A 24,951-nucleotide genomic window follows, 5' to 3' on the forward strand; every position below is an offset into this window, starting at 1 on the left:
TGGCAGAGAGTAAGATACTGATTAAAGGGAATATATAATTTGTTGTACTAGGATTAAATGTATATTAGTATACTCTAATAAAGGATGTCCAAGAAAGAAACTTGGCAAAACAATTAAATAGAAGGAATAGAGCAGTAGATAAACTAAACAATGCCTCTGCTGCTGTCTGAGTTTTTCATAGTTTTAAAAACATTTGCTTGCTCCAGTTTCAGTATGATCCTCTTGTTCATTTTCCTTTATTAAAAAAAAAAAAAACCTATCTTAAGAAACATATTCTTAGAAAAAATGAAGAATGTGTTTCTATTTATTTGTCTCTCCCTTCCTATGAAGATTTTAGTTGTGTAATATTGGGGTGTAGGTTTACTATTGTCTGCTGAGCTCCTTCTGCAAGTTGCTGCCAACTGATAAAACAATGTTAGAGACAGACCTGGTAATCAGTTAGATCATTCTCCATATGCCCATCCATTACTGATAGCAATCGAGGGTGGTGGACATTTCCATGTGACTTGTGCACAGAACCGCCCAGGGAGCAAAGACCAGGACAGCAGCACCCACTGTGCCTAGTGCTGATCACTGCAACTCAGCTGCTGTGGAGATTGTCATAGTGCAGGGAGACAGGTCTGTGAAGATTAGGGAGCAAGGGCCTTTCCACAAGCATTTGCTTATCACTAGCCTTGGTGACACGTGGGATTATTTGTGGCCAAGTCCTTTACCACAGCACTTACAGTTCTGAGATAAAAAGCGTGCACCAGAGTCCCCACCGCCTCTCCAGCTGAGATGGAAATTGGCATTATTTGAAATTCACGGAGTTTTTACTGTACACAGGAATAATCCAAATGTGGAACGGGATTTGTTATTAACTGTAAATCCCCTTTCCCCTAAGAAAACCAGAGTAAATGCAGGAAATAAGCTCCCATTTATATACCATAGAGACAATGCTTCATTGTCACTTATATTTTAAAGTCACAAGTGAAAAGTAAATGGAAAGTGGGAGCAAATATCAAGGTGTCAGTGGCATTGATCCTTTCACAGTGCAGTCAATACAAATTTTGTAGCTTACTTGCAACCAATGAGAGACAGCTTATATATAGGGGATATTTGATGGTTTATTCTTTAGAACATGTGTTAGTCCATACCCAAGTGAAAAAGGGGGGGGAAAAACTTCACCTCTTTTTTTACTATTAACTCTACAAATTTTGTATTTATTTACTCTTTACATTGCAGTATTTTAATAAACTTTTAAATATTTTTTCAAACACACAAGTAGGAAATTATGTTAGAGTAATTCCAAGAGTGCAATTCCAGAATGCCTGAAGTTTATTGTTACTAGGTACTTATGAGGCAAGCAAAATCTTAAAAAGAGCTACAAATAGAATCTCATTACAAATACTACAGAAATTTTGCTCAGTCCAGCTTAACGCCATTATCATCTGGTTTCCCCTCACCATGGAGCATTCCCAAAAACATTACTATTCTCCCACAGATATTTGCAAAATCTCAGGCAAATGATAACTTTCGTTCCTTGGATTTATTTCTCCGTTTCAAATTTTATTTAGGACACCATGTGCCATAGTTTGCCTGGGGTCCCACATGGCAAAAGTCATCCTGGCCCTCTCTGTATCCTGACACGGAATTGGTTGCAGATATAGTGTATGTTATCAAACTCACATAGCCACTCTGGTCTCTGAAAGTGGTCCTCAGCATTGCCCATTCCACTTTTCTATCATTTCTGTTCCAATTAATTTCCCTTTTCTTTGACAGTCTCATAATTTCAGCCTTACAGAAGACCATAGGAAGAAAGTACTTGTTGTACAATTTTGGCTTCAGGAAAAGGGGCATCTTTTCTGTAAGAATCTGCACGAGTTACTGAACACCCCCCTTCCCACAGTGATATTATTTTCTCTCTGTTTTAGACGCTATATCAAGCTCTCTGACTCAGATAGACGTTTTCTTCCAACACCTAAACTGCGTGCACTGGACTCACACAGTAAATCACACTGAGCATTTGTGTCCTAGGAATATTTGTCAATACCATTGTTAGCTCGTTTGGCATGGTTTTATTTTACTTCTTGTTCCTATGACTCTGCAAAACTGTGGGCATGCAACCTGTTGCATGCTGCAAAGAGTACAAACCTATATTTATTTTAATATTATTATTAATATTATTATCTCTATTAGCGTTTACTTGCTTGTTATGCCCTATGGGTTCTAAAAAGATGTTTTCTGCATAGGAGAATGCAGGTGCAGGGAAAAGCTAGTTTGCTATCAATATGCTAGTTAGTGTGAATGTCTGCCAAATTACATCTCCCTTTTTTGCAAACTGACTTTGGATATACACACACAAATTTTAACAAACTCCTATACCTTGCATATGTTACACTAGTGGTGTTCCTGATACCTATGCATCACTTTTAGCATGGTGGTATCCTAGGCACTCGCATAATAGAGGCATCAGATAAAATAATAATACTCAAATGATGTTTGCAAAGTTGAGCTCGTAAATGTCAAAGGTGATTTGAAGTGGACAAGAGTGAGTCTTAACAAATCAAGTAGGGGCTGCTGGCAATTGTTTCTCTTCTCAGTTCTTATTGAAACTAATATTGGACAAATTGAAAAAGTGATTGCCTTAGAGCCTTTGCAACGTCTTCACCAATCTGTTGCCCATTTCCATAAAAAATAGGAGTGAAAAAGGCAGCTGACTTCTTTTGACCTCTCTCAATTTCACAGGAGCTCCTGTCGGAGGACTGAAAAAGCAGTTTTTTATGCAGACCATTATCTTTATAAAAAGTCAGTTGGCAGAGAAATTGAAAAATATCAGTCAAATAATCTATTTAAGCTTGGTCTTTCTGTATGCACTATGATGTGAATGGAAGCAAACTAGCAACAAAAAAAAAGAGAAAATATTAAAAAAAAAGAAACCAAACAAAAACCCAAAAACAAACCAAAAAAAACCCAGCCTCAACGTGAAAGAGGATGAACAAGAGGAGTTATTTCCTTTAACAGGCTTTTTTTTTTTGCTTTGTTTTGTCGACTTCTTCTTCTGCCCCTCTGTCCTTATGATTTGATTGTCAACACCATAGCAAGATAAGATGCTACCCGGAGTGCCTGAGTCTTAGTCATCCTTATCTTCCTGACTAACTGGTTTCTACCCTGATAGAACCATGGACCAACTGGCCATTTGCTCCACTTGACTTGCTAACTCATTGTCTTTCTATCTAGTATCTTTCCTTAGGTTCACCAAGGTGTCACCACTTCCATTCCATAAAGTAGTTGCAGAAACACCTCCTTCTTCTAAGATGTAGAATCATGAATGTTTTCTTCTTAAAAACTTGCAATCCCACTAAAGTTTCTCTTCTTTACAAAGGCCAAGACACATCTTCCATGCATATGAGAGGTGTGCTGATGCTTAGTTTCTCTCAACTTTGTAATCAACAACATAGATATTCATTTCTCTTGAGAGGAAGTTAACGTATCCAGTACAGAATTTACTCTTAGGAATTTTGTTTCTCTTCTTATTCTCCTAACCTTCACTTGTCTTTCAAGTACCTAATATTAGGCAGAGAAATGGAGGCTCTATGAGTTTGGGAACCCTTAAGATCCTCAGGACCCTATTCTCTGCTGCAGCTCACTCAGCCTAACTGGGACTACTCAGCAAATACCAGAATGCACCAAGTAAACAGCTTGGACCCTATTTCCACCTCAGCTGTCCTCTATCAGGCTGGTTCTTTCTGCCTCAACCTCATGTTGCTCAAAGGTATCAAGACCCTATAGTTGCCTCTTGCCTCCCACATCTTCCAGTAGTACACCTCTTTTATCCACTGTCAGATTAACTGTGAGGTTTCAGAGGTTCTCTCACAACTGTTTCCAGCTATCACTCTGCTTGGGTTTCTAGTTCTAACCTTCTCTGACTGCTGTTTAGTCACTAATCTATTCTTGGTTTTGGGAAGTAGATATCTCTCAGTCTCCTTTCACAGACACTAGGCACTTCATACAGAAAATCATGATTTCATTTCAGAAAGGTATTTAACCTTTTTTTGAATCACAGTCACAGCTGATTCTTCTTGGCTTAGTTTCATGGCTAGGGGTGGCCAGGTGCCCTTTCTTAAAATTTCATTTGCTTCTAAACATAACCTTTCCTGCTGTGAGACTTAAAAAAGACATATTATTTGTCTTTAGAATATCTTAACTAAGGAATCTGGCTGAAATTTCAAGGTTAGAGGGCTGTTACTGCAAATAAGACTTATCTGGTAGTGAGATCTGGGTTATTTAATATAATGTGACTGCTGTATCAGAAGAAGATTCTTTAAAAAAACAGATGCAGAGTTTTTCAGCAACAACAACAAAAAAAATCTTGCTTCTCATTGTGTGAGTAGAAAGAAATGTTTTAGACTTTGGAGAATTCTTCTCACTTTTTTGCCTTCTTCCATTGTGAATCTTCACTGTGTTTAATTTAGGACACAAACTTACTAGAGTCAGTCAGACGAAGAGTACCAGACTCATTTGGTTCCTATCAGCAATAACAGGATAGAGCCACGGAAGGAACTGTGTGAATTATAAAGACACTAAAATAGCAAACCCAGAGACAGTTACAGCTGCTATTCTAAGACCCATTGGAGATAAGTTATTTACTGACTGTGTTATAAAGTCATAAAGCCACAGCAGCAGCTCAAGTTTTCTGCAGAGATATCCTGATTTCCAGTGAGTTATCACATGGTTGTTGTGCTACTACAAAATAGTTCTCTGTAACTGGCAACCATTAGGTGATGTGCTGCAACTGAGCCAGACCATTCCTTTGGCTCCTGATTTCAGAAAAGTTGATCTTCCTGAGGGTGCAAAGTTACATCACTGTGGTTATGTGTGCCAAGCTCAAAAGTTGACCCATATTTTGCCAGTTTTCCCCTACTGTGTGGCTTTTCTCCAAATGTTTGTTTTATTTCAATTTAATTTATTTTTATTTTGGTTTTTTGGACTTTAGGACACATGGGCTATCCAACTACTAAGGGATAATATAACCAGATTAAGCACGAGTTCCAACAAACAGTATTCTCCCTTGCAAAGCTTAGGTGTTGTGGATCTACAGAATTTGCAGACTGAAGATCATTATTTCACTCACAGACAACTTTCTATTCCCATGAGGCTGTAATATTAACCTCCTACTCTTCTGTCTGTCCTTTCTAAACTCAGACTTTTTTTCTCTACACTCCCCACAGTGATTCTGAGAATGACTCAGTTCTAATCAGAGGTTCTCACTAGTCAAACTGTGGCTATACGTTTTCATAAAGATGTGTCTAAACCTAAACTTGACCATGGTTTTTATTTCTATAATTATTAGTTCACTGCATGATGCAATGCATGCATATTTCATACTTATTTACTCCAGAAGAATGGAGTAAAACAAAACATAATATACCTTTTATCTACATTTGTCAGTCCTTTATCTTGTGCAAGATTTAAATATCAGACAGCAATTACTAGTGATATGCAGATCCCCTATAAAAAGTTTCCTTGATATTTAAGGCAAGAACCATGATATAGTCTTTACTTTCATTGTGTCCAAGTTTTTGATCTTGGTTTTCCCTCTAGAAATTTTTCTGCATTCACAAAGGAAGATACAAGATTTGTGCATAAGTGGATAACAGTGAGGATAAAACAGGACTGTTTTAACTACTGCAAGCAGCTGGGCTGACCAAATAGTGCCTTCCAGGACAGGTCCATTCTGTGCCTTTGCAGGTGCTGGGAAGTTAAAAATAGCATAGTTCACCTCTTGGACAGGCACGGCATTAGATTTCAAAATCCTCATCCTTAGTAAGAAACCAGAATAAAAGGGCATTGTCACAGACAGCACCATGGGAGGTAGGGCTCAGAGTGCTTGGAAAGTGAGCTATCTCTGAAAAAGTATTCATTGTGACCTACTGTCCTCTTACTCCATTTGCAAGGCTGTGGTCCAGCAGGTTTGCAGTCTCCAGGGTCATAAATCCACATACATAGACATTTTTCTTCCATCCCAGCAATTCTTTCTCTGGAAAAGTATGATTTTTGCACTGTTCCTCAGTTGATACAAGGACAGTGGCTGATGTTGAGTGGTAATAAATTGTGACAGTGCCCTGGCCAAGGCATGACTCATTCCCAAGCTTGTGAAAGGGTGAGCAGGCAGTATCCTGCCCTCCCGAGGGATGGGTAGCAACAGGGCCGCCCATTCAGGGTGCAAGATAGGCCTCCCCTTCTGTCTGTCTGCAGGAGCCATGGCTTGCCTCAGACGCAGCTTTGAGTACTTTAAGCTGCAGTACTTTGTGGGCGACAGGCTCTTTTCCAAAAAGTCTTTCTCACACAGACATCTCGCCTTTCTAGTCATGCCACCCTTCTTTTTTCTATTCTCAGAGTATTCTTTTTCGGGGGTTCAGTGGAAGCACAGCAATCCCCTGAATGTGACCTTTATAAAAGATGGGAGAAGGGTAAAAAGTACTTCTTTTTACTGTGTCCTTTACATTGTCACTGTGATTTATAAAGAAACAACAGCCACTGAGCTTTCTCACTTTTATCTTTGATTTTTAATTTTAGTAGTATCAAATCATGATACCGTCTCCCTTTTTCATGAAGACTTTCTAGGGAACTTTGCAACTGGCAGTATTCAGAGCTCTTTCTCAAAGGGCTGACTGTCTTTTTCTCATGAGTTTCTCAAGAATTTAACTCCTGTTATTGCTTATGAGAAAAAAATTAAAGAGTATGATTCAAATGTCCCACCCTCCTGTCATTAAACAGCTTCCAATCTTTTGTCTCTTTTGATGTCATATTCCTAGCAGTTCTCCAAATTCTTGGGGACTTACCTAGGGAAAACATGAAAATCAATATCTGAAAAAAAAAATGGTTTTGAAGGAGAGTAAATAATTTTTTATGGTTTATTTATATGTTTAAAGGAGACAAATAAATACATTGTATAAGCACAAACATATATAACAGTTTTAAGTTCCTCTGTACCCTGCTATCTTCAAGGGGGAATGAAGAGGCAGTTTTAATATACTAGTTAATAGCACAGACTGATTATCAGAATTCCAAATATTTTTTTCTATATTATATTTTCTTATGTTTTTGGGGTTTTTTCTATACTTATAGATGTATATCTGACATATTATCAAATGCTCTGTAAAATTTCATAGGTCTGAATTGCACTTTCAACTTGCCAGTCGTGTCAACTCTAGATATGACTTTTTTTCCCCTTGTAAAATCTTGCTTTTAAAATATGGATATAAAAGAGCAATTAGAGTGCCGTGTCAATTAGTGTCCACTATTTCAAGCTGCTGCTTTCCCTTAGAGCAGCTTATACATTACACTCAATTCATGCTGTGGAACGACCATGCCCTAGAATTAATACAAACTAGGGATAAAAAGCTTTTTGTTTCAAGGCTCCACAAATGTGGAATCAGTTACCAGTTGATTTAAGAACAATTGAGAGCTTTTCCTGTTTTAAGATGGAACTGAAACAATACTTCATGATGACTAGAAGTTGCTGTAATTGTTTTAATTGATGTTATTCTAGAGTTATCTTGAATTATTCTTTATTTATATGCATTTGTTTATCACAGGTCGTGCTTGAAAATGGGCTTTCATCTCAATTTACATAGTCAGCTAACAAATATATGTATTTATGTGTATCAGCTACACTTGTTTATATTTGACAGCAAAACCATATGTATTCTACATCTATTTCTTGTCTTTATGTTTGTGCTATCGATTAAGACATCTGAGCTTGATTTCAGCTTGACTTTTAAGTTTTCAGGACAAACCAAACAAGTATGTATCTAATAATATCAGCCAAATTATTGTTTGGCTCACAGAGCACAAATTGAGTTAAAGCACTGAGTGCATATAACTGTGCTTTGTAAAGCAGCTCACTCTTTACTTGCAGGGCTTTACTCCTGTACTGTGTTGTCTTTAAGCAGCATTAACATTCAGAAATTATTTCTATATCTCTAAAGGCAAATGATGTATTAAAAACAATGATAACATCACTTGTAGAGAAATCCAGTCTGGCGTCAAGTATTTATCATAGCTGATAAAGTAATGGCATGTTTAATTTACACTCTCTGTGGATGATAAATATCTATGTAAGTATTTGTGCCTGTCTTTAAATATCTCGCAAGTAAACTAGCCAATATATAAGAGGAATAGAGAGGAAGAGCAAGTCATTATTTCATCTGCTTCATTTACAAACTCAGAAGTCACAAATGTGCAGCTGGGAAATGTGTTTGTCTCAAAGCTTCAAATCCGTGACATGTTAATTCATAAATAATTGCAGTCACATGGTCTTCCTCGAGGGCATTAGCTCAGTATTCCCAGTACAGTACACTCACTTGTAACAGAAAAGAGTGGACAAAAGTGGTTTTCATAAATCAGATAAAATTTATCAATAAATCCAAAACATCTTTCATTATTTCTAACAGGAAATGAGCTTAGTTATGTAAACAACATTTTTTAAATTTGAATGATCTTTGGAAACTGGCAGGTGAGGAAATAAAGGGCAAGACTACATTATTTTTGGTTATGGAATCAGTCAGCGAAATGTTTCATAGTCCTGGACCAAGGAGTGGTCTGACTTGCATCCCATGCTACCCCTGGACGACCTTATATCCAGATACTAAATCCTTCCATTAAACAAGAGCACTTTTCTACTGTTACAGTCATATGATAACATCACTTGTCTCATTGTCTAAATGCAGCTGTTTGCAAAAACATAGGCTTTTTCCCAAAAAATGTTGTCTCTGGTACTCTGCAGACTGAATAATACAGTATGAAAGGAACCTGAAGGAGACGTTGGGGTCCGTTGTGTCAATCCAGCTGCCACACATGCATATTAAGTCCACATTTCATAACGCTTGTGAAGCTTTTTCTGTTTGTTTTGTAGTCCATTTTCAAGCATTCATACTTCTTCCATTTTCCTTGTTAGAATACCTAAATCACTCTGAGATAGCTTTTGGAAAAATTCCAATTTTAATTGAAAATCATTTTAGCTACAAAAGAATTATATTTTTTTTTTCTTTTTTAAAACAGGTGAAATGTAGAAAAAAATTCACAAATATTTGGTACAAAAAAAATTTATTTCGATTGGTTACTAAAATAAGCATCTTGTCTCATCTAAGAACTGGTTATCAGGCTCCAGTCAGCTTTGGATTTAGTCTCCTGAAAGTAGGAATTAGAGTGGAAACCTGACTGACCCTGACTGTAGCTATTATTGTTCAAACCACCACAAATTTCTCTTTATAAGAAGAATGTTTTGTTCAAATATCAGATTAATTCACTGTAGACATATGTATGTCAGCCAAAATTTTGTATTTCTAATAATTCATTTGCTAGAATACTTTGAATTCAGAGAATCAATCTTGTGAGCGTAGCATAAGTACAGCATCACAAATGAGAATGCCAAATTTAAACTGTTTAGTCTGGGAATTTATTGCTGGCACTGGAATGGTTGTTGGCAGAACACCTCCATATAGGGGGTTCGTTCAGCTACTTCATTTCTAGTTTATGTCATTAAGCAGTGGTTTGAGGACACTTAGTATTTCAATTCAGTAGACAACAAAAAGAAAAACATACCCCCTATTCCTTTTTGTTAATTGTATATTCATACCTTAGAATTTTGTCTTGAATATTAATCTGATTTGCATTTATACATGGGAATTGCTTAGAGTAATTTATAAAGTTTGTCAATAAAAATGGCCATTGTCCTGGATTTTGATACTAGTCCTAATCCTCATTTTGCAGATGTTGATATTTTAACAGCCCAAGTTGCAGAAAGGGTGTTGATCCAGCAGGTAGTACAGGGCTAGGGGCTTTGTGTTCCTGAAAGAAATTTACTTTAACATTTGCCATGCTCCAAGCAAAGAAAGCATATGCTTAGGGTATAAAGTGTGCTTTTACTAGTTAATGGAAAGTATGGAGGTGAAGGTTCAAAAGAGCTTTAAAGACAAACCTTGCCCTTGCCTGCAGCATGCTGCAGAAAGGCGTGAGGCACAACCACTCACTACTTACTCCCAAGAGTCACCCTGTGTCTGGAAGGCAAGAAAACTTCTGTTTCCAGCTGACACCTAAATGCGCACCAGTCACCGACTGCTCTGAGGATGGGGAATGTGGTCACATCTCTAAATGCATTGGGTGGATACATATCAGTATTAATTAAAGCCTGGAAAATACATCTCTGCATTTTCTCCTTCAGATCAAGACAGGAATTACAGATGGGGTAAAAAAATTAACAATAGCAAATAAGCCTTTCATTGTACTACACAGGGTCAGAGAATCACAGTGCTATTTACCAGCAAACATATCCCATGCAGGTCATTCAGCCCAGTATTTTTTTCTTCTTCCCTAATGCATTGTGTCAAGAGTGATTTCATTAAACTTAATACATTGCTGATAGGTCAACATTAAGTCTGGCCTTAAAATCCTGCCATTAAGGTGGTTCTGGAAAACTTCTTGATGGTTTGCTCCATGTTCTTACTCTTCCTACAGTTATAAAGTTTTTCCTGATATTTAACCCTATTCTCTATGTTGCAGATGAAATCCATTACTTCTTGTTTTGTCCCGGTTGACTAATGAGAACAATTGGTTCCTTTCGTATTGGTAACACCCTTTTATGCAATTATCAAGAGTTATTTTTTCTCCTTTTTGGTTTCTCTTCTCTAGCCTGAACACACCACAACCTCTTAAACTTCCTTCCAGGCCTTGTTTTTAATATCTTTTATCACTTTCAATGTCCTTCTCTTAACTCCTTTTAATTTGTCTGTATCTTTTGAAAAATGTGGTGGCCCCAACTAAATGTGTCTCTCTGGATGAAGCTCAGCTGAACCAAACAGAGTGGAAAAACAGTCTTCCTTGTACCAGACATGATGCTCTAATTAACACAACCTAGAGCAGTGTTTGTCTTTTCTGTGACAGCATTGTCTTCATTGCTTGTTCAATATATTGTCCATTGTTACTCCTACTCCTTTTGCTCCAGTTTTCTGATCTAACTAGTTTTATCTGTAACTTTGATCTTTCCAGTCTTAAGTTCTTCCACCATCTGCTTTAAGTTTCCATACAGTCACATATGCTTCCCATCTTTATACTTATTTGTATGTGGCTTTTCCTGATCTGAGTCTTTGTCCTAGTGCCACCAATGTGCCCTTAGCCATTGGAGTAATTCTGCTATATCATCTGTGGGATAGGCTTGTTCCAGTAGCTGAATTCTTTCATCAGCAATACCAAAGCCCCATCAGATGCTTATCTCCATAAAATCTCAGCTATTGCTACTATGTATGTAAGGATTAAAAAATTATACATATACATGTTATTTTCTTGGAAAAGGAATATTTTATTGCATGTCGCTAATCAATGATCTATGAAAACATCAAGGCGGCGAGAATGTAATTATGCAAGACACAAATTTTCTTATTTGCATGGACTTGTGGTATTTTGATGTGGTACCTCTTTCCACCTTGATTATAAAATCAAATATTCACCAATCTAATATGAACTGGAATTTCAAAACTTCGTTTCAGAAACCTGGACAGGTGATGTTCCCAAACTGGGATACACATGCATGCCCAACCCATCTGGGATGCAGCGGGAGGGAATGAAGCCACCATTGAATTCCAACCCACTGACTTTGCAGGACTAGCTACTTCTAGCTTTGCTGGCATACAAGCCTTGGGACACTGCTTTGTGTTAGAACTGCTACAGTATTACTCTTTTGAAACTCAGAACTGGGGAGCGGCATCTCAAGTTTTCAGGGCTTCTTTCTTCAGCAGTATATGTGGAAGACTTCAGAGACTCAGAATGGACCAAGGAAATATTCTTCAAATTATATCTTTAACAGAACAATATTTGTCAGTTTTGGGGGCAAAATTCAGGTTCAGTATACTGATTTTTTTTCTCAGAATATATTGTTTTGTTAGGAACTCTGTGCACACCCTCACAAAGACTTCTGAAGTACCTTTGTTTATCTACAGACATCTGAATCTTTCTAGGGGTTTTTGTGGTGTTTTTGCTGCAGAGGAGAGCTCAAAAATTCCTTTTATTCGTACTTACCTTTTATTTCCTTTACTCTTTATTGTGCATGGAAGAATGCTCTTTGCTCTTGGTGGGCTAACGGAGATTTATGCCCTTTATTCATTTCCTTTCCCCTCCTAACGTGAACCGGAACAGTTTGCCTTACTCAGGTTTCCAGAGGTATGTCTACCTCCCTTGCTCAAAATGCATTCCCAGGAGCAGACAAGAGAGCATTGTGCCTGAACGCAACCCACACCAGGGCCTTGGGCAGCCTGCCCAAACATGCCTGGCAGGGTCCTAACCACCTTCTTACATATTAATACCACCTAAGAATGCCCCGTGTGTTTGGGCTCACGGGATGTCGTGTGTGCTAAAGAAGCATTTTCTGCCCACGCATTCGCTGTGTGCAGAGCTGGGTCCAGCCCGGGTGACAACCATGGGGCACCCCTCAGAGAGAGAGCTATTCCTCTTCTCAGGGTGAAATGACATTGACAGCACAGTCAGCCTAAGACATTTTAGAGTGAGGAGTAAGATACTCAAAATATGAGCATTTTCAATGTATTATAAATGTCTATACTTACACATGCTAATATTTATAACAACATACATTTCTAATGGAGGAGAATTACTAGGGAAAGAGAGAACTCTTTTTCTTTTTTCTTTTTATTCTCATTTTTTCTTTTTTTTTAATCTTGTTTTTTCTCTTTTTCTTTCTCTTTTTTTTTGTTTTTTCAAAGGAGAAAAAGAGAAAACAAAGTCTGTCTTGCTGTATTCTCACTCTGGAAGTACGAAGCAGCACTGAGATTTCTGTAAGAAAATGTTGATAACTCCATATGGTAGAAAGTCCACGTAAACAATGACTTTGAACAGGCCACATGCCGAGATACTGACACTAGGTTAGTGTAGCTATCCCCTCTAGCACAGCTGTAACTTATGCCAGCAATAAAGCCTTTCTGACTGTGTGTTATTCCCCAATTCTGAAAGCAAAGAATTTTTATCAATAACAGTACTTTTAGATTAATATATTTGCTTAAACATTAAAGCTTCTGCGCGTAGCATTTAGCAGCACAGTTGAAATTAAAACCATGAATAAACACCCCATCTCAGATTGACATTATGTTACAAGCCACTCCTAATACAAATCTGACCACTATTTTACCACTGTCTATGCCACTAATATTGCCTGTAGGAATAAAATGTTTACCTGTACAGTGGGTCTGTATTTCAGACCCAATCCTCCCAAATGAGAGTGGGAGTCAAACCCAATGTACTGAGTCATGTTAAAGATCTTTTCAAGTCTGAGGAAAGTGTAACTCACAGAATAAATTACCGTACACAACATTTGCTTTTGGGCCAGTTAGCCAGTTACCACTTTGCAAGAATCATTCAAGTGCTCTTATCTCCTGTTCTAAAAGGCTTGCTTTGACGTGTTCAAACATTAGCTGCTTGTTACAGGAAGACTTACTTTCCAGCAATACAAAGATTCAGTCTTTCATCAAACTTTTCTTAGCGGTACATTTACTCTCCCTGAAAAAATTGTTTCTGTTGATACAGTTCAACTACACTGAAGAAGAAGTTCAGTTCTGAGCAGATGGTTAGGATGACTGACTGCAAGCCAGGGCTAAAAAATAACTAAATATTGCTTGTGTTAAGAGCACTGTAATTTCTCTATATATCTCACTTACGATTCCTTAGTTATTTGTTTCCTCCTCAAGAAAAACAGGAGTTAGGAACTATTTCAGGATGTTTTCTCTTTTTTTTTTTTCTTTTTTTTTTTAACCATGATTTTACTATCTTCTATTTATCATAGCATTTTCCAGCAACAGAAGGACCACGAAAAAGGTTTGTTCCATGATGTGAGAAATAGTTCTCCAGAAACAGGACTAAGATAGAAATCTCCCTCATCTTATGAGCATACAAGAAAAGACTCTCAAGAGTCTCAAACATCTCTTCATTCTCAAAAATTTCTTCCCACTGATTTTAGACAGCTAAAGGTTTAAGTCTTTGTTTGTGTCACTTTTGGCTGTTTCATTCTTAACATATTATGACTGATGAATAAGGCATGGAACGTTCCACAATATGCCAGCTGGGGCATTATGCAGCTGGACAAAATTATCCCCATTAGTTTAGTTTTTTAGAGGATAAACCTTCTTGTTGTAGCTGAGAAATAGAGACATAGGACATAAATAGGAACATAACAGGACAAAATAATTCCATAAAACTAATGTTTTAATTTTGAACAAATGTGCCTTTAGCCAGAACGTTTGTGAGACGTCTTGTGATTACTGCAAAATGGGAATAGAAAGTGATTTTTGAATTCTGAAATATGGTGATTTAGAATAGAAAATCTGACTTTGAGTTACTTGCACTCGGAGAAACACAAAGTGTGATGTGTTCCGCTCCAACTAACCAACATAACAATATTGAATGCCAAACCTTGAATATCAAGCACTTGCAATGAAGTTCTCATAAATGATACACCTTCATTCAGGGAATAATTCTGAATAATAAATCTAAGAAGGTTGTAAACTGCTCTTGTACAATTCACAAATAGAAAAAGGAAATGAGGTTTGTCTAACAAATTATTTGGAGTGAATTATGCATCCAGCAGCTACCTTGAGTCCCTAATCTGTATTTTCTAAAATTTGTATGGGATATCTCCTCTAAAGAATTTGCAATATAATTACTTAGATCAGTCTTTTCCCAGCTGAATCATCTATGGCAGCATCAGTGTGCTTATGTATTCCTGGACAAGACTGCTTTATACACCTTTTCCTTATGCCACTTCCATATTACCTTTCTAAGCAGATTTGTCACCTGTTCTGGGAGACACTGTGGCCTCCATTTCCTTCAGTGACCTAAAATAATTAAGAGCTAAATCTCCTGTCTTCAAGGACTTTTGCATAAACTGAAATTTATGCACATGAGTAGCTTCATTGATTTTAGTGGGTCTATTCATGGGAGTACATTTAAGAAAACTTATTTGAAGTTTTGGGCTTTTAGGAGATTTGTCTTCTAATGTTACATGCTTCCTAATTTATCGGTAAATAGATTGGTTTTGCTCAGCAATGTCTGGAACATACACCGCTAACCAAAGGACCTAGGAATTATGTATAATAAAAATCCTCAATAAAATTAACTGATTTTTTTGCATTTATATAATTATTTTCTGCTAGATGTTTGTGATCTAGATGGAAACATATTAAATCAGAAAAAGACCCTGTGTGTCAGGATTTTCTTTTGGTTTTGAAGGGTACTTTGGTCAGATTCCCAAAAAAACTTCAGCATTTCATTGCAAATTACAGAGGCACTCGGTAGTAAATTTGGCTCTGAGCATTAAGAAAAATTGTGTATTTTTTCAGCCATTTGTGGGAGTAACATTGACACCAGAACAGGTATAAATGAGGATGGCTGTAATGCATTGCTCTGCTTGTAACATATACAGACAGCACTGGAGCGCAGCAGTCAGCTGAAGGAGCTGGCTTGTGGAAGGGAGAGGCGGAAGGAAAATCTAAATGGGTTAGCTGTTAAGAACAAGAAGCTTTTGATTTAAGAAATATTAAAAGTGAGTTCCTGGATTTTATTCCTGACCCACACCCAATTAATATATTTTCCAAAACCAAGACACTGTATTTGCAGGATTTATTTAATATTAATGGCTGTATTAAAGGGATAAACTACTACATGTAAGATGCTTTTAATTTTTTTTTCCCAGGTTTTGTTTCAAAAATATGGAAGCTGCTTCTGACCTAATTGACCAAAAGTGCTTTTCTTCAGGAAACAGTGCAAAATATCTTCTTTTTGAGGCGAATGAATTTGGGGACTGGTGAGAGAGAGAAAGGTAATATATGCTAGAAGAAGTGCCAGAATTTGAAATGGAAATGAACCTCCAGCATAACATGCATTTTGATATTGCTCATACAACCATTCAGAACTTGTACTTCTTCATTTGGATGCATAAAAGTAGTTTAAAATGTCTGTTACAAGTCTTTTCTTCCTGCTACTTTTCCAAATTTCTTGGAAAGAGTATTTTTCAAAGTTATCTTATGACTCTTAGAACTTTCTGCTTCTAGGAAATCTCACACCAAGATAAGCTTATTTATTAAATAATTTCATCAGTTAAAGAAAAAATGTTCAGAATAAATTATTTCTTTTTATTAGGTATTTTTGCAGAAACGTCCAAGTATCTTATCCCAAATCTACTCAAAAGTTTATTTTTCTTCCAACAGCAAAGTTCATCAGTTCACTTACTATGATAATTATATAAATATTTTAATCACCAGAAAAATTACTGTAAAGGACTAAGCCTATTATAAGAGAATAGTTATCACCTACCTGTTAAAGTATTTAATTTGGAGAAATTTTTCAGTAATGTAAAAAACCACAAAAATCACTAAAAGATTTTCTTACTGTGCTCACGTTTCATAAACTAAAGGATTGCCTTTTTTGCACTTAAATTCTGATTTAAAAAACTCCAAACAATTTACACATTATCTCCTGGTTCTTCAAAGAATACTGAAACCCTTCCCAAGAGGTTGACCTTTCCCCCTGTGATCTAACCTCACTTTCCTCTCTTTTCTTCTTTTTAATAACTGCATGGACACCATTTACCGGATACAAGAGGAATAGCTTACATAAGGACACATAACCCAGGAATCATTTTAATATTCATGAGGTCATTGGCATTATTAAAGAAATTCAATAGGTAGTGAACATTGGACTGCGTTCCTCCACCATATACCTTTTATCTGGCTGTTAAAGTGGTGCATTACTAATGCAGTTTTAGCTTCTCCGTCTTTGGAATTGAACTCTTTGGTGGACATGTAATACATGCTCTAGATTCTCCAGTGTGCATACCTACATTAACATCTATAACTATTTATAGTTGCTACCAGGGTCCTAAGGAGATGAGAGTTCCCAGACCCAGCATGTTAGCTTTGAACTCACTAAAAGAAAGAAACAAATAATTTAGAAATTTCTCCCCTCAAGTCAAAATCTAGAGGCTCATTTCCCACATCAGATTTTTTTTTCAAAACTTGCTAGGAAAGGCCAGATTTAGGTTTCAAAAATCATGAGGTAAAAAGGAACCCCTTATTGTTACTGGGGTCTTTTTCTGTACAAATCTTGACATTTTCCAATTGTATCTCCCTACAAAACAAGAGATCATTTTAGGAATAAAAAATACAATTACTACATGAAAGGAAATTACATTCAAATGTTGTTAATTAAATGAGGGAGTGGATGTCAATGTTAATGTGTAGGTACATAAAAAGAACCTTATTTTGCAGATGTGTGACAGGGCTCCCCGAAGAACACAAGTTTTTCTATATAAATTCCATGGTAGTTGAAAGCTACATAATCAAAAACACCTTCTGAATTTGGCAGAACTTTAACATTGGCTGTTTAAAATAAAAGGTCTATATGGAAAGTTCAGTTTTGTTTTGTTGGGTTTTTTTATTCCCCTAGAGTGATTGTGGTGGAGGAAATATTTTTATCCAGGCCTCAGGAAACAGTGGTCTGGCTGCAGTGGTGCCGATGGTTACATGAACAGAATTTGCTCAGGGCAAAGCCTGCCATCACTTACGTCTGCCCCCAAACTCCTGGACTGCAAGAACTAATGTCAATATCCACCTGGAAATATCCTGTGAGGAAGGGCTGTGAAAGCTGCTACCCTGAAATAACCCTTCAAGCTCAAGTGAGGTGAGTCAGAAACATGCAAGCTATTGGTGTGGATAAGCAGAATCCTACTGAGTTATATTTCAAACAAAAAAAATCTACAAGAAGCCATCACATAACTCTCTAATATAAATGGACTAAAATGACAAGAAACATAGTTTTCTGATTAAGTCTTTGTGCTTTTCAGGTGAATACTTACAACAGAGGCAATGTGGCATCCTGAAGTTTGCAAAAATCCTGCAGATTTTCTGAAGGTAGTTTTACCAATTTTCATTCCTCTTTTCAGGACCTTACAGCCATTTCTCACTTGCCCCTTCTAATACAAGGAAGTCCGGTTCCTATTCCAGACCTGAAAATTAGTGCACATAAATCTGTAGATCTATCTGGGTTCTTCTGCTGTAAGTCTGCCCATTCTGAACACCTTACAAACTGGTTGTCTTTTTCTTGGCTTCTTCAGAAAATATGGAATGAAGATGTTGACATCAGCTGTCAGGCTTAGAGTGCACATAGTTTCTTAAGTCCCAAAAGATCTTCCATATATAAAGTTCACTTATAATTTATGAGTTTAATCAACACTCTGTCTTCGATAACCATTCAAACACAAGCAGACAACTATCTATACTGATGGGTTTCATTTATGAAAATATTCTTTTAGGATATTATATTTCACCTTTTCTTTTCTCTGTGTATTCCACTTTAGAGATACTTCCCATTGTGTTAGAGTTTAATTTTCTCTGCAGCCCAACTTTTTTATTAGACTTTTTTTCACAAGAAACCCCTAGCTTCCAAGCTGAAGAGCAGTAGATATTGCTCTATCTTCCACTTTCTTCACCATAAAATATGACAAAATGCACTCTATTTTATTTTTGTGTTGGTGGCTGTCCTGTACCTTTACTTGTAGAAGTAGCATTGTTTTCATTTTTGATTAACTTTGCTAGATGTCAGCAATCATCTCTTAGCTAAGTCATACATATTTGGAAATACTTCAGGAATCTCAGAGGAACACCATACAGTAGGTCAGCAATAAATTTTGCAGGGGGGGGAGGGGGATGAGGGGCATGGAGGGAGGGGAAAAATACTGTTATAACATTACAGCTGATACCAGGCATAATTTTTTTAAACTGGCCAATACACTGAATTATTAATTCCATACAACTCAAACACAATATAGTGCATTAAAAACAGATGATAAAATAGGCTTTATTCTGGTTTACCTTTTTATTTGCCAAAGCAAGGAATTCCCACTAAAAAAGAATTAGTATCTGGAAAATTGCCTGGTTTTCAACCTGTGATGTTTAGCTGGTGGTATGGGGAGCTGAGCTTTCACTGTAGTCATGATGGATCAGCAGCAACTTTGGTAGCACTATTGGTAGACCAGCAAGAGTCTGAGACTCAGACTTCTTTTCTACATTCACCTTGCCTCAGACTTCATTTTTTCTTTCTTCAAATATTCTAGACAAAACTACTCAGTAGTATCCAACGAAGAGTCCAGGGAGATAGCCTTGTTTAGTATATACTGAAAAAATTCTGGCAGTCTTTCCTTTGAAGAGTTCCAAGTATTCTGTGCCTGAGAGCAAAGGCTTGAAGTTTTAAAAGGATTCACAGGACTGATATAAATCCAAACCCATTCTAGCTTGGACAAGTGAGGAACTTTTGGGAAAATATTTTCAACAGAGGTTTCACAGTATTACAGACACATGTAGGTTGAAAGGGTCTTCAGGAGGTCTCTGGTTCAACCTTCTACTAAGAACAAGTTCAACATCAAATTCAGAAGCCAGGCTGCTCAGGACTTTGTCTTGTCAGGTCTTGAAAACCTCTAAGGTTGGATTCCATGACCTTTCTGGGCAACCTACTCTAGTACTTTATTATCTTCAGTTAAAAATGTTTTTTCTTACATCCAGTCAGAACCTCTCCCTGTCCAGCTAAGGCCATTATCTCTTGTTCTCTAGCCATGCACCTCAGTGATAGACTTATCTCTGCCATCTGAGGAGCCTACTCATAAATGTTGAAAGGTGGCTGTGAGGTCACCCTGCAGCCACCTCTCCAGGCTGAACAAAACCCAGCCGCCACAGGTGTTCATTCTTTGTAGGGGCTGTTAGCCCTTGGATTATACTGATTTATGTCTTTCTTGCTTTGGGTTCCTAAAACTGAACACAGTATCTGGATTCAGCCACATACAGGAGAATAATCATTCCCTCAACATACCACACACATACACTTCCCACTGAGCAGTAAACTAGGGTGGATATTTAGGAAATAGGAAGCCTTTACTTTCTGAGATAGGGAGGCAGGCAACGGGCATAGCCAGTAAAACCAGCACAGAAAAGGTGTAAAAAAAAAGCCAGATGGGGATCTTCATGGGTAGAACAGAGATCAGGACAGCTTAAGGATGTCTAAGCCCAACTGAAAATTCTGAGATCACACTTTTACTGTGGACAGTGAATCTCATGCTGAATTGACAAAGGACAATGAGTCAAAATGGAGCTGGGTTAAAGGACCACCTGTGAGGAAGACATTGAACTGAGAAAGCTGTGGCAGATTGGAATTTAGAGGGCATCAAGGTTTGGGAAAATGCAAGGTGACATCTGTGAAAATAAATAATATGTGAATACATAATCAAATGCAAAACATTATGCATATTTAAAAGGCAAATTTTTTTGAGTTCTTGACTATGTCATTAGAGCTTTTGGTTGTGTGTAGCGTGTATCATTAAAGTATATTTTTTATTTGCATCATAGCATATACTGTTATAAGCAGTTGACTTTAAATTCCAAATAAAACTAAGAGCAGCCTATTTCTCCACCTAAGTTTTATTGTCAAATAATGGAACATCAGCAGAGCTCTCTGAAGGAAACTCAAAACCTCAGAGGCTGTTCAGCCTTTGCTCTTCTTTTCAAAAGGGAGATTTTCTTTTAAAGGAAACACTGAAATTAAGTTTTCTACCTTTCAATTCCCTCCAGCTGGAATCAGGAGTCATAATCTCTGGCTTCTTGAAGAGCAAAACTTGTTTCAACCATTCACGAAGGTTACTATTTTATGCACATGAGTAATGCAGCCTCTGTAAGTTGAACATGATGTTATCTCTAGAAATGTTATGCATAAGATTTATCTTCAAAGATATTTCTGAACTTAACTTATGCATATCTTTGCACTTAAGTTTGATTTGATAACCTGTCAAACAGATCTAATTTGTTTGTGGTTTTCTGTGCTCTTCTCTGTACTGGGAAGTACTCTTTACTAAGTACACATTGGTAAAAGGAATAGTAAGTTTATTAGCACCATGCACAGTTCCTCAACAAGAGAGAAAGGGAGAAAATAAAAGGCTGAGAGAAGAAGCACAAAAAAATAACAGGAAGGGAAAGGGAAAAGAGAAGGGAAAGGGAAAAGAGAAGGAAAAGGGAAAGGGAACAGGAACACAAAAATGTAGAATATGACCATAAGTCTATCAAAGGGGACTTAGAATTTTATAAAGAGCCTTGAAATACAGTAGCAAAAAAAGGAATAAGTGTACAACCATAATTCAGCTTTCTTTTAAGACTGAATAGTCACTCTGGATGTTGAGAAGTCAGGTTATTGATTCTAAACCAATTTATTTCTTTTTAAAAAATGCCATGTGCTTGTTTAAAACATTAACTTGGTACCATTGTATCAGAACTCTACGTACTTTGGTTAAAAGTGTGCCACCTTGCAGAACTTGTAAATTCACTACTTCGTGCTTCCAATCTCTCCTGCGTGGTTTTTGCTGCTTAGCTGGATTTATCTCTTGTGATGTATCATTAAAATGAGCATCCCAAGCAGCACAACCAGGATGACCAGCAGAAGGAATCAGGATGAATCCTGGAATATGTAGTCCAGGCAGAAGCACCGTCCTATAGTGAAGGTTGGAAGCCTGAAGTACTGACCTGTCACTGACATGAGGCCACATGTCAGTATTTCCACAGAGAAATATTTTCTCTCTCAAGTGAATTATTTTGAGGGTTGATTTTTTTCATCAAAATGTCAACACTTGACACACATAATGTCAATTTTCCAGCCATTCTACAGTAAATTGCACCCAATACAAATGTATGTGCATCTCCTCTCTTTTTCCATACTAGCTGTTTTTTCAATAAGAAATTATGGAAAAAAGTCACGCTATGTCAGAATCTACAGGCACTAATAGTGGGATTCATTCAACAAAGTACAAAAATCTATAACTGAGACATCTGCTTCTGAAGTTGTCACCTTGGATTCTTTCCATAATCAGTGGAGAGAAATGGGCACTTTTAGGGTATGATTCATCTCATCCTGAAGTAGATGGCTAAAATAGGTTAGCTGAATCATGTTTTAAAAGCATCTCTTTCTCTCCATTGGCATTAGAGGGAATCTATGGTGACAACTTCAGACATTGACAGCTCAAGTTAAACAAAATTACTTATGCCTTAAGAGTTCATAGAGTTGTTATTCATAAACCTGTTCATTTTATTTGTTTCCAAATATATGATGACTTTTTGTTCTCCCTTTTTTCTCTGTTAAACCAATCTTTTTATCTTCATTTTTTTCCTACCTACATTGCCTTACACATCCTTTTTCTATTCCCCTCACCATCACAAAATCAGTCTTGAAGCCAGCAATTTCAAGCCAAAATCTGAGATAAATAAGTGCATGCCATATTACCAAAACTGTGAGATTCTGCAGTACTGCTCACTTTTCTTGTTAGTGTCACCACTAGTCTGTGGTCTTTTGAAATACAAGCCCTGCAACCAAATTATTTACACCAGTTTTCTGATATAGGAGACCAGGATGAGACAAAATATTTCCCTGTTTTTTCCCCTACCTGGACTACACAGCACCCTTTAACAAAGGATGTCGTTTAACATAATGATGAATTTCCAACTTCTCTGTACCTATCTGTGGATGCCACAGATTACAAAACTGTTCTCTTTGATGCCTTTGCTCACATATGAAGCAAAGATTTTCCAGTAATTGCAGTGGCTCGGGAGTGAATACTGCAAATACAAAGTCATATGATTAATAAAGTTAATAGGTGTTATAGTTAACACAACATTTCTGCGTTTTGCCATGCTACAATCCTATATGTACATGCCAGAGACAGTGATATCTCTTTTGAGCTCCTCTGGAAATGAAGCGTGAATGAAAGTCTAAACAGTGGTTGCAGATCTTTTCCATTAATTTCTCTAACATGTAGCAGCATTGCCTTAGCAGCATACTGAAGGAAAGCAAACAGCAATAAATCTGACTTCCCTCTGGGTAAACCCTGCAAAGGAATATAAAAGAGTGAGGGATGGGGTATGAATTTCGCTTCAATGCACCAGTAATCTGATTGGACTAAATCTGGGGTGGAAGACTCAGATTAACTCCCAGCTACATGCTGCAGGTTTTCAAAAATTTCATAGTGCAAGAAGCAAAGAGGAACTCTTCTTGATCACAGGCACTTATCTTTCACACAGTTTTCCCTACCTTGAGCCAAATAGTTTCTCTGCAGCTAAAGTATATCTTCCTGAGAGTTATCTAATCTTGATTTGAAGATCTCAGGAGATGGAAAATCCACCACTTCCCTCTATAATGTGTTCTGATAGCTAATAGCTATCAACATTAAAAGTGTGTGCCTTATTTCCAATTTGAATTCATCTGGCTTCAGGCTCCAGCCTTTGGTTCTTATTATGCCTCCCTCCACTAGATTACAGAGTCCTTTCATATCCATTATTTTCTGCCTGAGAAGGTATATATGCCATAAGCAAGTCACCTCTCAATCTTCTGCTTCATAAACAGAAAGAACCAAATTTCTCAACAGAAGGCATTTTTTCCCATTTTTGAAACATTTCTGTGTATCCTGTCTACTGTTTCCAGTAGCTTCATTGAGTCTTTCAGAAAGTGAGGACTGCAGATTTGATGCAATGCTCCAGCATTGTCCTCCCCAAATTACAACAGAAAGATCAACTCTCCTGCTCCCTCAGTGACCATTCAGAAATCATGCTGGGGATTTTCTACATCATCCCATTCTGAGCTATTGTTTGGTTGCTTATGAATGAATTTGGTTGCTACATGATTTCTATGTACTTTAAGCCACTGTTTTCAGTCATTCTGTGGTTTTCATCCTCACTTCTAGAAATGTAACTAAGGATTGGACTGTATCAAAAGTATCCTATTTCTAATAACTTAGTTTACTAAGCATTCTTTTCTACCTCCACAGAGTTCTCTTTGTTTTTTACCACTGACTTATCCATAAATTCTTCCAGGGGTAATTTTATGCTCACTTCTGGGTTGTTGACAAACATTTGCAATTATTCCTCTGGTACTAGTTCTTGTGAAATCAGAGGAGAAGCATCCCATGTTAGCTTTGCATTGTTTTGCATAAGAGTAGCAGCACGGAAAGGGGTCTGACAAGTAATATTGTCTCGTCACCTTCTATAGCAATTCTTATATGTTAGGACTCGTCCAGAATTATCACCAATGTGCTGAACATTTCTCCAGCTGCTCATAGGTATTCTTAAATGCTGGTTATCTAGTACTGCAGATTTCAGAATGTTAATCACTTGTATTTGTTGTTCAACACCCTCTTTGATTACTAATGGGGAATCATCTTCATTAGCTTTACACGATACCAGTAGGCCTGAACTTTTTTTTACCTTGAATGATTAAGTCACCTAAAGGCATTCATTTTGATGCATGTAAAAGTATTGCAGAATTTGGGATGAACTGGATCAACAGCTGTAAGGCAACCAGGTATAGCAGGATCTAAATGTCATGCCAAAACCATAAATGAGTCTGCTTTCTTTAACATATACATATATATGTATATATATCAGTTACCCATGAGCTGGGGAAGGAAAGCTTAGATCTCCCTCTTCTTGACTGCAAATAAGGTTCCTGTTCGCTTGTCTCATAGAAAATGGTGCAAGCACTGAGATAAAAGTGATTTTACTGAATAAATTCTGAAGTTTCACCACATTTTCTAAGTACCAAGATACATATTTGGCTATTAAGAGCAAATCCAAATGCTGTCTAAAACGTTGTACTTTTATATTCTGAAAATATAAAGAAAAAATGCACCTGTTCTTATTTACCTGAAATTAAATATATTCATTACCAAAGAACAAAAAATCAATTATCCATAAAACATACCTAAACGTATAATTTTACTTTATCAGATTCAACCTATAAATGTTTATAAAGTTGGCACATTCAATATCATACTGAGCAATTTTTTGCCTTCAACTTTCTGAAAGTTCTGCAATATATGTAGATTATTTTCTT

At 37.0% G+C, this 24,951-nt stretch overlaps 1 long non-coding RNA gene across 2 annotated transcripts in view; it reads left to right on the forward strand.

The window, feature by feature from the left end:
* Window positions 1-24,951, forward strand: part of LOC104686077 — a 172,036-nt gene that overhangs the window by 12,093 nt on the left and 134,992 nt on the right. For both annotated transcript variants that reach the window (XR_751256.4, XR_005601455.1), the window contains 3 exons: window positions 15,734-15,859; window positions 17,485-17,718; window positions 17,882-17,948. This is a non-coding gene — a long non-coding RNA (uncharacterized LOC104686077). The remainder of the gene's footprint in view (window positions 1-15,733; window positions 15,860-17,484; window positions 17,719-17,881; window positions 17,949-24,951) is intronic.

Source organism: Corvus cornix, chromosome 1 (genome assembly GCF_000738735.6).
Source record: "Corvus cornix cornix isolate S_Up_H32 chromosome 1, ASM73873v5, whole genome shotgun sequence".
In the NCBI taxonomy this organism is placed as follows: Eukaryota; Metazoa; Chordata; class Aves; order Passeriformes; family Corvidae; genus Corvus; species Corvus cornix.